Raw genomic sequence first — 15,793 nt, 5'->3', positions numbered from 1 at the left:
ATCAATACAACTTCCAGCACATGCACAGAATCATGCGTATACCATGAGAGTAGTGTAATTATGTTGACAAAAAAAATCTGCCATTACTCAAGAACACATGCATTGGGAAAAAGTACAACTAATAGACAGGGTTGTCGAGCGTGCTTAATAGGGTATTTATATCATAGAGGCGTTTTCGCAAAAATTCGGTATCAGTATAACATACCAACGTACGACCCTTGAAGCCCTCACACCTTATGAGCAATTCTAATCCAGATCCAATTGGGGTCTGTGGCTTTCCTTTCCCATTTGCAAAGCAAAATCTCCGATCATTGAGCTCGTCTCGAAAGAGAAACAAACAAAAATATTAACACTATTTTCCCATTTCAATATTCGCTTACAACACAAAAGCATATTCTATTTGTGGACACAATGTCTCAACATAAGTAGATAATTTATTTGTACAAAGTTAATTTTTTAACCTTTTAAGAATTATTAACTAATCGTGAACTAACATGCAATATGTTATTAACTCATAGTTACAATAAGCATTTTTCTGAGCGTACAATCAATGATTTCCCAAGATGGCAATTGGTGTGTTGGTGAAAAGTTCTCTGACAAAATGTTCAACTTTTCTTTTTACTGATAATTTGTTACCACTTCGCTAGCTTATGGATAAAAAAACGTTCTTCCCGCTAAATGCTTTGTATTTTAACGTTGACCAACACTAACAAATGCAAATTTCTACATGAACATTCTATTAAGGAACAGGGGCAAACTTCTCACATTTCAATGAGTGCTGTCCTAATCAAGTTTAAGCTCAATGACAAGGGGCCTCTTTTTTTGTAACCGAGTCCGAACGGCGTGCCGCAATACGACACCTCTTTGGAGAGAAGTTTTACATGGCATAGTACCTCACAAATGTTGCCAGAATTCGGAAGAGATAACCACCGCTAAAAATTTTTTCGGATGTTTTTGCCACCATACGAACCCAGGCGTTCAGCGCCATATGTGGATATGCTAACCTCTGCGCTACGGTCATCTCCGACCAATGCTAACACACATCTGAAATGATCAAATATCAACAAAACAAAAATATAACTCAATTTAATTTTAAATAAATGTTTGTCATAAATGTGATTTTATTAAAATCCTAAGCAATTTTTGCATTCCAGAACGTTTAATCATTGAGGAAATGTGTTGCGTTCTTCCTCTTTTAGGTTGTTTCAATCCGATTGACACCATTCATTTTCTATTTTACACGCTTGTCAAAAATGTCATTAAAAAACGGCGATAATAGGCGGAGATAGACAATGCTAACTAAACAAGAAAATCCGCTTAATGGGTAAATAAAACAATCTCTAATATTGCTTCCCATTATGATTTTATATTTTACTTAATTCTTGTCTTTGGCTTTCTTCAAACTTCTTCGAACTTGCATCTTTTTGGCAATAATATCAGCACAATTCCACGAAAATTTACCCTCTTACCCAAAAAATTAAAATTAGAAATTTCTTAAGAAACGTATACCTAATGGTAGCCTTAGAAATGAAAGCATTGATTTAAGTAAAAAAAAATATTAAACTCGACCTAAGTGTCCCATAAATGCTCGCTTTTTCATGTAAGTAATACCGGCTGATAATAGGTCGGATTGACATCATTGTTTCTCAAAAATGGTAAAATCCTTTTAATGCTGGTATCGATTTGATCGCTTTGAAAATATGCGCTTGCATTAAGATGAGTTCTTCGAAAATAGTCAGTGCAAGCACTTTTATTTTGAGGTTTAAGTATTTAACGCCCGTTAGGAAAAAAGAACGCAAAATTTTTTTTTTTAATGAAGTACTCAAAAATTTTTTTTGACAAATTTCAGGAAATAAGACGATATCATAAAGGTCTCCCATTAAAATATATTTTAATACCCTCCACCATAGGATGGGGGGTATACTAATTTCATCATTTTTTTTTGTAACTACTCGAAATAGTCGTTTTAGACCCCATAAAGTATATATATTCTTGATCGTCGCACCATGTCCGTCCGTCCGCCTGTCTGTCGAAAGCATTCCGAAGGAGTAAAGCTAGCCGCTTGAAATTTTGCACAAATACTTCTTATTAGTGTAGGTCGGTTGGTATTGTAAATGGGCCATATCGGTCGATGTTTTGATATAGCTGCCATATAAACCGATCTTGGATCTTGACTTCTTGAGCCTCTAGAGTGCGCAATTCTTATCCGCATTGAATGAAATTTTGCACAACGTGTTTTGTTATGATATCCAACAACTGTGCCAAGTATGGTTCAAATCGGTTCATAACCTGATATAGCTGTCAAATAAACTGATCTTGGGTCTTGACTTCTTGAGCCTCTAGAGGGCGCAATTCTTATCCGATTGGAATGGAATTTTGCACGACGTGTTTTTTTATGATATCCAACAAATGTGCCAAATAAGATTCAAATCGGTTCATAACCTGATATAGCTGCCAAATGAACCGATCTGGGATCTTGACTTTTTGAGCCTCTAAAGGTCGTAATTATTATCAGAATTGCCTGAAATTTTGTACGACGGATCCTAGAGTGCGCAATTCTTATCCGATTGGAATGAAATTTTGCACGACGTGTTTTGTTATGGTATCCAACAACTGTGCTTAGTATGGTTCAAATCGGTCCATAACCTGATATAGCTGCCATATAAGCCGGTCTTGGGTCTTGACTTCTTGAGCCTCTCGAGGGCGCAATTCTTATCCGATTGGAATGGAATTTTGCACGAAGGGGTTTGTTATGATATCTAACAACTGTGCCAAATAAGGTTCAAATATAGCAGCCATATAAAACGATCTGGGATCTTGACTTTTTGAGCCTCTAAAGGTCGTAATTATTATTCGATTTGCCTGAAATTTTGTACGACGGATCCTCTGACCATCAATATACGTGTTTATTATGGTCTGAATCGGTCTATTGCCTGATACAGCTCCCATATAAATCGATCTCTCTATTTTACTTCTTGTTTCGCCTAAGAAGAGATGCCGGAAAAAGGACTCGACAAATGCGATACATGGTGGAGGGTATATAAGATTCGGCCCGGCCGAACTTAGGACGCTTTTACTTGTTTTGAATAACTTTAAACGAAGTATTAAAAAAATCTGTTTTTAGTATGTAACGCTCGTTACAATTGGCAAAATATGAACAAGGAGAACAAACATAAATTCCAGAAATTTATTCAGAAGATGGTAAAAGACTCTGAAAAAGGCACTCTTGGGCAATTGTCATATATTAATGGTAAAAATATCTTAAAATAAATAAATTAAAGCGAAATCATGTAAAAATATACTTTATTTAATGATTTCAAGAACTCAAATCAAGAGATAGGTCAACATACATAATTCTATATCTAACTATCATCACATCTGAACCATATTCGCCAAGCAAGTAGAGAGGTCTAATGCAATTTTATCCTACAATTTGAGCGAAATCAGACAAAACAAATATACCTTTTATGAGTTCAAGTCCCATACTTGGAAGATCGGATCAAATGACAACTATATCCAAATGTGGTTTGTAATATAAGGATAAAGATACTCCACAACGCCCGTTATATTAAACTGTAACGCCCGTTACGAATTAAGCTCAAATTTTTTCAAAGCTTATGAAATTGGGTGTAGAGAAATCTACATAAGATGAAAGATAATTATATGACATAGGAAATTTGTAGGCAATCGAGAGATTGTTGAAGGGCCTGCAAATTTCGCTAGTTGTAACTGTAACGCCCGTTACGCTTGTTTTTAAGGTGGTTGCACTTTCTATACTGGCAACACCTATGATATTAATTGATAGTTCGTTAAAGGGGAACAAGTTGCACAAAGTTCATATAAAATGACAAATTTAAATATATTTATTCGTAGATAAGTTAATGTGAGTATAACCGCCTTCAAAAGTTTTTGGCATCTGTGTATATGATTCTTCATCTGCCCAACAAAAGGCATATGTGGCGTATAATCAATGCAAATTACGTTACGTATGCGTATAGGTGTTCATCATCAAAATAACATTCACCGCGTATGCTATATTCATAGACAGAGGAAAAAATAGCACACTACTGACAACCGCATTTCTCTATGAAAACATAAAGATAATAAAAGCAAGTCAATGGTATAATCTCTTTTGGTATCCTCCTACCACCAGAGATGTGGTGGTTTTAAGTTTATATATTATCTTCCTTCTTTTCGTTATGGATATGCAAACAGAAATACGAGCCTTTTTTGATATGATCCAACATTTTTTAAATAGTCATAATTCCCATAAGGTGTCAATTAATATATTTTTTTAACAATCTTAAACTTTTTTACTTGTCTAGCAATTTATCTCACCCGATTATCTGATAAAATCACATTGAGTATGAAGTCTATAGGCAAATTTAATATGACCAATACCAAAATTTGTTTTGTATAGAGGATTTCATTTTCTCTTTGAATTTTGATGAAGGAAACTGCAATCAGTTTAGCTCAACATTACGTCTGTATGGAGTCTCATAGGGCGGCACGCACCTCTTTGTCAAGAAGCTCTATATGGCTAAAGGACTCATAAATGCCGCCAACGCTAGCAAGAAATCATGAAAATAAAACCAAGAAATTGTCCCACTAATATCTATAGCTATGTACGTTTGAAAAAGTCAGAAGAAAGCTTTGGTGCTTGAATAAATAAAACTTATTGCAGAATTAAAAAAGTTATTTCTAGAACTGATGTTTCGGACTGTTGGCTGATGGCATAAGATAAGATTGCCACTATAACCTAACCAAGGATAAGTTAGGTTAGGTAAGGTGGCAGTCTAACAATAGACTAACTAAGACAATTTTTGCGCATTGTGATGCCACAGTAGGAAGAAACTTAACCCTCTGCTTAGAATCGAATCCACAACATAACCCTGGTAATCCCTGCTCTCTACTAACTTAGCAATCGAGACCTAATATACCTTTTATGAGTTCAAGTCCCATACTTGGAAGATCGGATCAAATGACAACTATATCCAAATGTGGTTTGTAATATAAGGATAAAGATACTCCACAACGCCCGTTATATTAAACTGTAACGCCCGTTACGAATTAAGCTCAAATTTTTTCAAAGCTTATGAAATTGGGTGTAGAGAAATCTACATAAGATGAAAGATAATTATATGACATAGGAAATTTGTAGGCAATCGAGAGATTGTTGAAGGGCCTGCAAATTTCGCTAGTTGTAACTGTAACGCCCGTTACGCTTGTTTTTAAGGTGGTTGCACTTTCTATACTGGCAACACCTATGATATTAATTGATAGTTCGTTAAAGGGGAACAAGTTGCACAAAGTTCATATAAAAGGAAAAATTTAAATATATTTATTCGTAGATAAGTTAATGTGAGTATAACCGCCTTCAAAAGTTTTTGGCATCTGTGTATATGATTCTTCATCTGCCCAATAAAAGGCATATGTGGCGTATAATCAATGCAAATTACGTTACGTATGCGTATAGGTGTTCATCATCAAAATAACATTCACCGCGTATGCTATATTCATAGACAGAGGAAAAAATAGCACACTACCGACAACCGCATTTCTCTATGAAAACATAAAGATAATAAAATCAAGTCAATGGTATAATCTCTTTTGGTATCCTCCTACCACCAGAGATGTGGTGGTTTTAAGTTTATATATTATCTTCCTTCTTTTCGTTATGGATATGCAAACAGAAATACGAGCCTTTTTTGATATGATCCAACATTTTTTAAATAGTCATAATTCCCATAAGGTGTCAATTAATATATTTTTTTAACAATCTTAAACTTTTTTACTTGTCTAGCAATTTATCTCACCCGATTATCTGATAAAATCACATTGAGTATGAAGTCTATAGGCAAATTTAATATGACCAATACCAAAATTTGTTTTGTATAGAGGATTTCATTTTCTCTTTGAATTTTGATGAAGGAAACTGCAATCAGTTTAGCTCAACATTACGTCTGTATGGAGTCTCATAGGGCGGCACGCACCTCTTTGTCAAGAAGCTCTATATGGCTAAAGGACTCATAAATGCCGCCAACGCTAGCAAGAAATCATGAAAATAAAACCAAGAAAATGTCCCACTAATATCTATAGCTATGTACGTTTGAAAAAGTCAGAAGAAAGCTTTGGTGCTTGAATAAATAAAACTTATTGCAGAATTAAAAAAGTTATTTCTAGAACTGATGTTTCGGACTGTTGGCTGATGGCATAAGATAAGATTGCCACTATAACCTAACCAAGGATAAGTTAGGTTAGGTAAGGTGGCAGTCTAACAATAGACTAACTAAGACAATTTTTGCGCATTGTGATGCCACAGTAGGAAGAAACTTAACCCTCTGCTTAGAATCGAATCCACAACATAACCCTGGTAATCCCTGCTCTCTACTAACTTAGCAATCGAGACCCCTTTAACAAAGCTACAATACATTACTAAAAGTAGCCAGAATTTTGATTCTTTTAATATTTAATTAAGCTCATATTTTTTTATACCCTTCACCATAGGAAGGGGGTATACTAATTTCGTCATTCTGTTTGTAACAACTCGAAATATTCGTCTTAGACCCCATAAAATATGTATACTCTTGATCGTCATGACATAATAAATCGATCTAGCCACGTCCGTCCGTCCGCCCGTCTGTCTGTTGAAAGCTAGGCGCTTGAATTTTGCACAAATACTTTTTATTACTGTAGGTCGGATAGAATAGTAAATGGAACAAATCGGTCCATGTTTTGATATAGCTGTCATATAAACCGATCTGGTTTCTTGACTTCTAATGCTTCTAGAGGGGGCAATTCTGAAATTTTGCACGCGGTGTTTTGGTATGACGACAATCGTGCAAAGTATGGTTCATAACCTGATATAGCTGCCGTACAAACCTTTCTCCCAATATGGTCTAAATCAGCCCATAACCTGATATAGCCACCATATAAACCGATCTCCCAATTAAATTTCTTGGGCTTCTGAGGGCGCAGATTTGGTTGAAGTTTGGTTGAAGTTTAGCTTTAAGCTCAAGAAGTCTGTCTCAAGATGTCGCAACCAATTGACAGTAAGAATGTTGAAGTTTCAGAGTCACTGGACACCATTATAGATCTACGAGTAAGACGTGCAACAACGACTCACATATTTTAAGTAAAAAATATGGACGCTGATAAGATCGAAGAAACGCATTAAGCAGAGAGAAAATGTTCGACAAATCATCTAGCAGACGGTGAAAATTACACTGAAAGTCAAAGATAAGCAAACTTAATTTAAAGATTATACGTTTTCCAACTTTTTAAGGAAACATTTCCTTTGCTGAAAAATATTTACCGTGATAGTAAGCATTTTTATTTTCAATGGTAGGTTAATAGATCCTTAACTTTGCATCTTCTTATTATAGACAAAAATAAGAGATAAGAGATTTCTATAAGTTAAAAACAGTCGGACCTCTCCGCGTGGCCATTGGTTATTTAAAGGCGCCCAAAACCCGCCTTGTCAGTGGGGATGATCAAAGGTATGGGCAATAGTATGCCAGAAAACGTTCTGCATCTAATTACGACGGTAGATAAAAAGTGGATATTTCCATAATAAAAAAAAACGTTTAGCAATGTAAGAAAACCCTATCATTTATGAATAATATTATTGCGTATTTAGTAGGACGAGATAGCAGTAATGCACTATTAGTCGCAAAAATCAAACGCAAGCAAGGAAAAAAGGAGGTCCTTAAACAAAAATATATGCTTTTGCCAAAGCCAAAAGGCTGCAATACGGCAATAGACACAACAAATTTATATTTCAACTTTGCCACATGTTGCTGAACCTTTTCAAATTTACTTGCAATTAATAAAGTGGAAAGTCCTAACTGACCCGCACTATAACCTACACTTGCTCCTTCCAATATTCTCCGATTCATAGTTTCCGATCGATGCAACTTAGACTGGCTGAGGAAAATTTCTCCAACTATGACGAAGAGAAAAAAACCTTCACAGCTCAAGACATCCAAAAAAGATCCAGTACGACAAGGATAAGATTTATAAAAGTAAAATGCAGATTCAAGGAACCAGGCCACATATTAAGGCTTTAAAAAGAATACAGACAGCGAAGTCAACAATGAATATGTGACTCTTTTCTCTCTCCCTAGCCTCTAACATTTACCTATTGATTGGTGCTATTAATCCTTTAACTGCCACCACTTATTGTAGAATTTCTGAGTACTTGTAGCTTTAAGTTTGACCAAACACTTATCCGCTTCTCGCGATAATACAATTTTCAAGTTTAAATCGATTGAATAAAACAACACACATAGACATAAACGAGTGTACCTACACTATTAAGCATATGCGAGAGCAGTAAAATTTTATAACAATCCCAAAAAAATATGGCTATTTTTGGCATTAAAGTGCTCTATCTAAATCTGGACCGATTTTTCCAAAATCAATAGTGTTCTTTCATGAGCCAAAGAAATGGTAATCGGACCACGACCTGTATTTGTGAATACATGGACGGACAGACAGACGAACATAGCTAAATCAAATCTTAAAGTAATTCTAAGCCGATCGGTATACTTAACAATGGGTCTAGCCCGTCTTCTTCTTAGCGTTTCAAACAAATGCACAAAGTTATATACCCTGTACCACAGTTGTGGTGTAGGGTATACGAATTTGATGTTCAAGTCAAGACTTTTGTGTTCCAACTTCTTTCGTTGCTAGAATTAGGCTTTAATATTTTATTGAATTGAGGAGGCCACTATATAAAATACTCAGGGCCTTAACTTGATCGCAAATACCAAATAATGTTTTCTATTCTTTTATGTGTTTTTATATAGAACCTATTCTATGTTTTTATTAAATCTAAAAACATGATAAATTTTGGTATACATTACACTACCAATAGGAAAATACTGGATAATTACGCTTTTACATTATGTATAGTACATCCCAGAATTGCATTTAGGTGTATTCCAATCAATTGGCAAAACTCAATGTGCAATTTTTTTAGGTTTTTCATAGCAGTGAATATTTTAAATGATTTGTTTTGGTGACTAAATCAAAACGTTTGAAACCATTATTTTGTTTAGTTTTGAAAATGATTATGGTATTTTTTACAAATTCCATAAAAAAAAACTCGGATGCATTTTTAATTTTGCTCTCTCTTCGTTTTTTTTACATCATTTTATTTCTCACTGATTATTACCATGGGCTTTTACACACATTTTCCGTTGTACTTCACATTAAACTTAATTCATGTGTGGCATTCAATTAATTAATTCTATTTGATTTATAGCAGTTATTTCTTTCTTTCTTTCTTCATCATAGCTTCTGTTGGGGGTGTTGTCAAATTTATCGATTCATTCATTCTTCTTACGTTTTCCTTGGAGGTTTCTTTTCTTTTTTTTTGTCGTTTTAGTTTTATTGTTGTCGTGTTTCACTACTTTCGATGGATGATTAGTGGTAATTTTAGGTGACGTTGTTTATTTTGTTGTAGCTGTTATAGCTGCTTATTGCCATTGTTGCTGGGTGATTGTGATAACAACTTCATTTGTATAGCGGCCCCTTTCAACATTGCCTCTCAAAATTTCACATTTTTATTGGATTAACGGTCACAAAACTTAAACACACACGCACACCAGGCCTTCAAATACTTAACAGCAAAGAGCCGCACTATACATTTACGCATTCAAATGATTAGTGCACACACGAACACACACACACACACTTGCTCACTCAGGCCTATGCTGAGCTTAGAAACAATCGTACACACATAATATGTACACCGTCACCGTTGGCTAAGTGTATTGCTCGCACTCACAGGACTTTACATTGCTACATTAGTTTTCAGCACTTTTCACTTTTAACGCGGCCTGAGCGGACCATTATTTGGTTGATTTTTTTTTTTTTTTTTGTTGCCAAGTTCCTTTTTCCAATTACGTTTCGTCTTCCGCAGTTTCAGTTTGAGATCCTTTTATGAGGCCTCCTTTGAAACTAAAATGAAACAACTGAAATATGTCACTGAGTTTTAGTGATGATATTTTGTTGACCATTAGTTTTTATTGGCTGTTGATTGTGGTGGTGGCACCAGGCCTTCGGTTAGATGTTTGACTCTTGGGCTGGTTTGACTAGACTGGATATTCGAGCGAACAACACGTCTACAATACAGGAACATAAGCAACAAACTGTTGTCGCTGGCAGAATTCTTCCCCAACTAGAGTTCCCCAAGCGAGGGAACGAGCTCTTCGGCAAAAGCACAACACAAAAGAATAAGCCCAACGGGCAATGAGTGTATGCGTTTGTTCGAGCCGAGCTAGTGAGAAAGCTTTTATTCGGCGTATGTGCAGGATTGCGTTTGCTTAAGGAAGGTTAGTTACTCCACAGAGAATAACATAAAGAGCTGATGATATAAAGAGAGCAAAGACCATACAAAGAGAGTAACTATATATGTAGTGTAAAGTGTTGCCATTTAAATAAAATAATAATATGAAAAATAAATAAACTATCGAATAACATAATATTATTTGTATACCCTCCACCATAGGATGGGGGCATACTAATTTCGTCATTCTGTTTGTAACTACTCGAAATATTCGTCGTGACATTTTATGTCGATCTAGCCATGTTCGTCCGTCTGTCTGTCGAAAGCACGCTAACTTTCCAAGGAGTAAAGCTAGCCGCTTGAAAACTTGCACAAACACTTCTTATTAGGCGCAATTCTAGTCCTATTTGACTGAAAAGCACGCGGTTTTTGGTATCACTTCCAACAACTGCGCTAAGTATAGTTTAAATCGGTGCATAACCTGATATAGCTGCCATATAAACCGATCTTGGGTCTTGACTTTTTAAGCCTCTAGAGTGCGCAATTCTTATCCGAATGGAATGAGATTTTGCACGACAGGTTTTGTTATGATATCCAACAACTGTGCCATGTATGGTTCAAATCGGTTTATAACCTGATATAGCTGTCATATAAACCGATCTTGGGTCTTGACTTCTTGAGCCTCTAGAGTGAGCAATTCTTATCCGATTTGGCTAAAATTTAGCATGGCGTATTTTATTCTTACTTTCAACTACTGTGTTAAGTATGGTTCAAATCGGTTTATAACCTGATATAGCTGCCATATACACAGATCTGGGATCTTGCCTTCTTGAGCCACTAGAGGTCGCAATTATTATCCGATTTGTCTGAAATTTTGTACGACGGATATCCTCACGACCATCAACATACGTGTTTATTATGGTCTGAATCAATCTACAGCCTGATACAGCTCCCATATAAATCGATCTCTCTATTTTACTCTTGAGCCCCCAACAGGCGCAATTGTTATTCGAATTGGCTGCCATTTTACACAGGTTTCCAACATATAATTTAATTGTGATCCAAACCGGACCATATCTTGATATCGCTCTAATAGCAGAGCAAATTTTTTCTTATATCCTTTTTTGCCTAAGAAGAAATGCCAGGAAAAGAACTCGACATATGCAATCCATGGTGGAGGGTATATAAGATTTGGCCCGGCTGAACTTACCGCACTTTTACTTGTTTAAGATAATTTATGACACTCAAAGCATAAAAACTAAATAGGAGGAAAAAATATGCGGTGGGTGACAAGAGTCTACATTTAACTCAAATTTTTCCCTCTGTCGAAGGGCAATCGTTACGACATTTAAACCTATATTTAAATCTATATTTGTTAAATAATAAAAAGTAAAATCGCATTAAGTTCGGCCGGGCCGAATCGTATATACCCTCCACCATGAATCGCATTGCACACGTTCGCATCAGGTTATGCAATAAATTGGACCATGCTTCTTGGTACAGTTGTTGGAAGCCATATCAAAAACTAACCTAAAGTTCGGTTGAAAAGAGGGTGCAGATATTAATTCTCCCTATGCTACTATGGACATACACCCAAGCTAGTAATTGGCTTGTACGCTCGAAAAACTAAAAAGTAACCTCGAAAAAGAAAATTTTGTTTGTTTCTCATTCGAGACGAGCTCAATGATCGGAGATTGCAAATGGAAAAGGAAAGCCAAAGATAGTAACACATACACCAACCACTATGGGACGCGTTTCGTCTTTGGTTAGAAGACTTTTCAACCATATTAGGTGTGATGGCTTCAAGGGCCTTGCGTTGGTATGTTGTATTTGAATCGTATTAGTAGCGAAAACGCATCTATGATACAATTACCACATTAACCACTCGTTCGACATCTCTGTCTATTAGCTGTACTTTTTTCCAATGCTTTTGTGTAATGACACATTTTTTTTGTGGCAATTACACTACTTCCATAGTACAAATGATTCTGTGCATCTATTGAAAGTTCTATTGAAGGCTTCGAACACTAGACAACAGCAACGGCTCTCGCTGTTGCTCCCTGTGCTAAGGTTTTTTTAATTTTTTTTTTTTTGCCTATAAGGCAAAGATCATTAAATTTTACAATTTTTGCTTGATTCTCTTTCGAGATGAGCTCAATGATTGGAAATTGCACATAGAAATGGATTGCAATATCCGGAAATTGCGAATGGAAATGGATTGCGATATCGTCTCCAAAGAGAAACAAACAAAAATTGTAAAATGTAATGATCTTCGACCTAACAGACAAAAAATTTTAAGTTAGGAATAAGTGATAGCAAAACTTAACTTGCAAAATTTCATTCCAATCGAGTCTTAGTTGTGCCTTCCGTAGGCTCAAGAAATCATTCATTTTAGATTTTTGTCTTTAATAACAAGTCGCAAAGTTAACGTTTATTAACCTACCATTTAAAATAAAAAAACCCTAATTTTTTACCCAAAGGAAAGTTTCCTTAAAAAGTTGGAAATAGATCGTCATCTTTAAATTGACTTTGCTAATCTTGGGCTTGAATCTTTAAAATTAGGACAATGCTTCAATATTGCATTCCAATGCGTCAATTGAAGCGGGCTTGTCTGTATAGAAACGAGCTTTAACATAGCCCCACAAGATATAGTAAAGCCCTTAAATCGCACGATCTAGGCGGCCAATTGACCGGTCCCGAACGTGAGATATAATGTTCACCAAACTCGGCTCTCAATAAGTCCACTGTTACGCGTACTGTGTGGCATGTGACACCGTCTTGTTGAAAGCACATGTCATGCAAGTCAAGTTCTTGCATTTTGGGCCGAAAAAAGTTGAATATCATCTAAAGGTAGCTCTCATCATTCACAGTTAGGTTACGATTCGCTTCGTCTTAGAAGAAGTACGGTCCATTGATGCCACCAGCCCATAAACCGCACCAAACTGTGACTCTTTCAGGATTCATGACTTTTTCTGGATTCATTTACCTACCCATTGAGCCAAAAATGACAAAGCACGCATTTTGATAATGAAATTCAATAATTTGCAAGCGTTGTTCGTTTGTAAGACGATTCATGGATAAATTATAGACCAAACTGATGATGTTTGACAGTGAAACAAAACACGAAACGTGCGTGAGCTGTTTAAACCAGTGTTGCCAAAAAGAACATGCGACCCATGATGGAGGGTATATAATATTAGGCCCTTTTATTTCAATTTATTTTAATTCAAATATTTATTTAAATTCAAGCTCAAGGTCTTTGTTTTTTATTTAAATTTTCATTTATTTTTTAATATTTCGCCCATCCTTTGGTGGGCATTTTCAAGTAAATAAAAAGTTGAGTAAAAAAATACAAACAAAAATCTTAAAAGCTGTGCGACCAAATTTAAATAAAAGACAGCGACCTTGAGCTTGAATTAAAATAAATATTTGAATATATTAAAAAAAGTGGCATACACATAAACTGTGTTTTTTTATAGTAATTCTTTTTATTTCTTAGTCCTTTTTTCATTCACATTTGCGGTTATCCTAAAGGGAGTAAATTAAATTTGTTTCATTTTTGGCATCTCTGGTATAAATTTGCTGAAAAGAAACCAAGAGAGAAATTAGAGGCGGGGGAGAGCATACGCTTGTATAAGACTTTTTGCTATAAAATATACCTACCCAATAAGACCGCTTCAACTCTTTTGCTCACATTAGGAATTCAACAGTTTAAATCATTGCATTCAAACTTCAAGCTTAAATGTTTGCAGGAAATGGCCAAGCATCTGTCTCCATTATTTGCCATCATGCATTGCTTCCCCCACTCCCCCGAATGCTATCATAGAGCGGAGAGAGAGAGAGGGAGAGAGCAAATGCTTTCGTTAGGTCCGTGCCTTTATAAAAACCATCAAGGCAACTGGCAATTGTTGCTTTTCCAAAACTTCTTTCTCTTCTTCCTTGTTTGTGGTTACAAACACAGCCTTCTAGCAATTCCTATGGCCAACAAAGACCTCATTATATTGTCGTTGTTATGGCTGCTTGCCCATGGCTACGTTTTTCCAGCTTTTTCTTTTTAGTTTTTCGTACATAAGGACTTGTGCTTACAATACACAAACATTTCTAGTACTATTCCCCAATAAACAGATGTTATTCTTGTTTTTGTTGTTGAATGGCATCAAGAACATGTGGTGACTTTAGCGTTGCTACGTGTTTCCCATGATAATGAAGAGAGAAGAAAAACATTTGAGACATTGCCGCACAAAATTCATTAAAATTGTCACCCGTCTCGCTGCTATTGAGCATCTTCAAGTGTTATTTTTCCCAGGACATTCATTTTGTTTAGGCGTATTATTAAGTCAAACGTATCTTAATCGAATCAAGGATTTTATAATTTTATCCACTTAATTTTATCCAAACTTTGTAATTGATTTCAATTTATTTTAATTACAAAATGCAGAGCTTTATTGCCATTGTTGATAGTAATTAGTAGCTAAAATAATCTAAATTTTCCTTGAGTACTTATACACAGCAAGTAAGAGGAAATACGACTTTATTGGTCAATACAGAGTAAGTAAGAGTTAAAAAAAAACTCTCTAATGAATTTTGTGTGCTCTTAAATTATATTCTAATTGGATAACATTATCTCATTTCAAGCTATCGTAAAACAAATTTTGAATTCTACTTTTAACTGCACATCTTATCGACTTCCCTTGAACAATCGATTGCCGTCCCACTTTACAATACACTTTAGTGACCTTGCTGACCCAAAGAAAGATTCTGCTGTGAGCAATGAGACTTAGCACGAGTTCGCTCATTCTGCTAAACCGGTGTTTTAACACCATAATGTTCAGCGTAGTTCTGCTGCTCCGTGGCGGGTAGTCCAGCAAGCTTCCAAATGTGCAGCTGAACCAATACAACAGGAATACGCTGCAGTTCAACTGGATTACCGAAATCCCGATAAAATGCACTCTACAATACAACAGGAACATAACACGGTAGATCACGGCCACTAGAACAACGATATGGACGCCACGCTACGGTTCAGTAGAATCACAGAAACTCTGTTTTAGTGCACTAGAACCGCACTTCGGTTAAGCTGGACTGCATAAACAGCGCTATAGTACAGCTGAATCGTACGGTATGAATGGTAATGAACCATCAGAAACTGCTACGATACAGCGAAACCACCATATAGTTAGGCACGAACAGGCTACGCTATAGAAGGACGAGTAGAATAGCGGTACAGGACCACCACAAGCTAAAGTGCAGCTTGACGGCGTTACCAACACCGATTTAATCTTTTTGTTTTGCTTTCCTGTTGTTATTTTCGTACGTCCTTCCTCAAAAACAAACTAAATGGTGTCTTCTGTTATCCGCGAAATATAAAACCTTATCCTGCCCTGCCTCACTCACCCAAGTGTTTTGAAATACATCCCAATCCACCTTGCATATCATGCACACCAAGGCGCCGAATGGAATGAATGAATGCAAAGACTAAAAAGACTTTAAATCCATATA

At 35.9% G+C, this 15,793-nt stretch overlaps 1 protein-coding gene across 1 annotated transcript in view; it reads right to left on the bottom strand.

Moving 5' to 3' along the window:
- LOC106087788 (mucin-19) overlaps positions 1 to 10,152 on the bottom strand; it is a 109,026-nt gene extending 98,874 nt beyond the window's left edge. Inside the window, exon 1 of the mRNA XM_059360891.1 lies at positions 9,179 to 10,152. The gene's annotated coding sequence lies outside the window, so the exon portion shown is untranslated. The remainder of the gene's footprint in view (positions 1 to 9,178) is intronic.
- Between the last annotated feature and the right edge of the window lie 5,641 nt (positions 10,153 to 15,793).

The sequence above is a fragment of the Stomoxys calcitrans genome, chromosome 1, assembly GCF_963082655.1.
Source record: "Stomoxys calcitrans chromosome 1, idStoCalc2.1, whole genome shotgun sequence".
Classification (NCBI taxonomy): domain Eukaryota; kingdom Metazoa; phylum Arthropoda; class Insecta; order Diptera; family Muscidae; genus Stomoxys; species Stomoxys calcitrans.
This window is presented reverse-complemented; position numbering and strand designations above follow the sequence as displayed.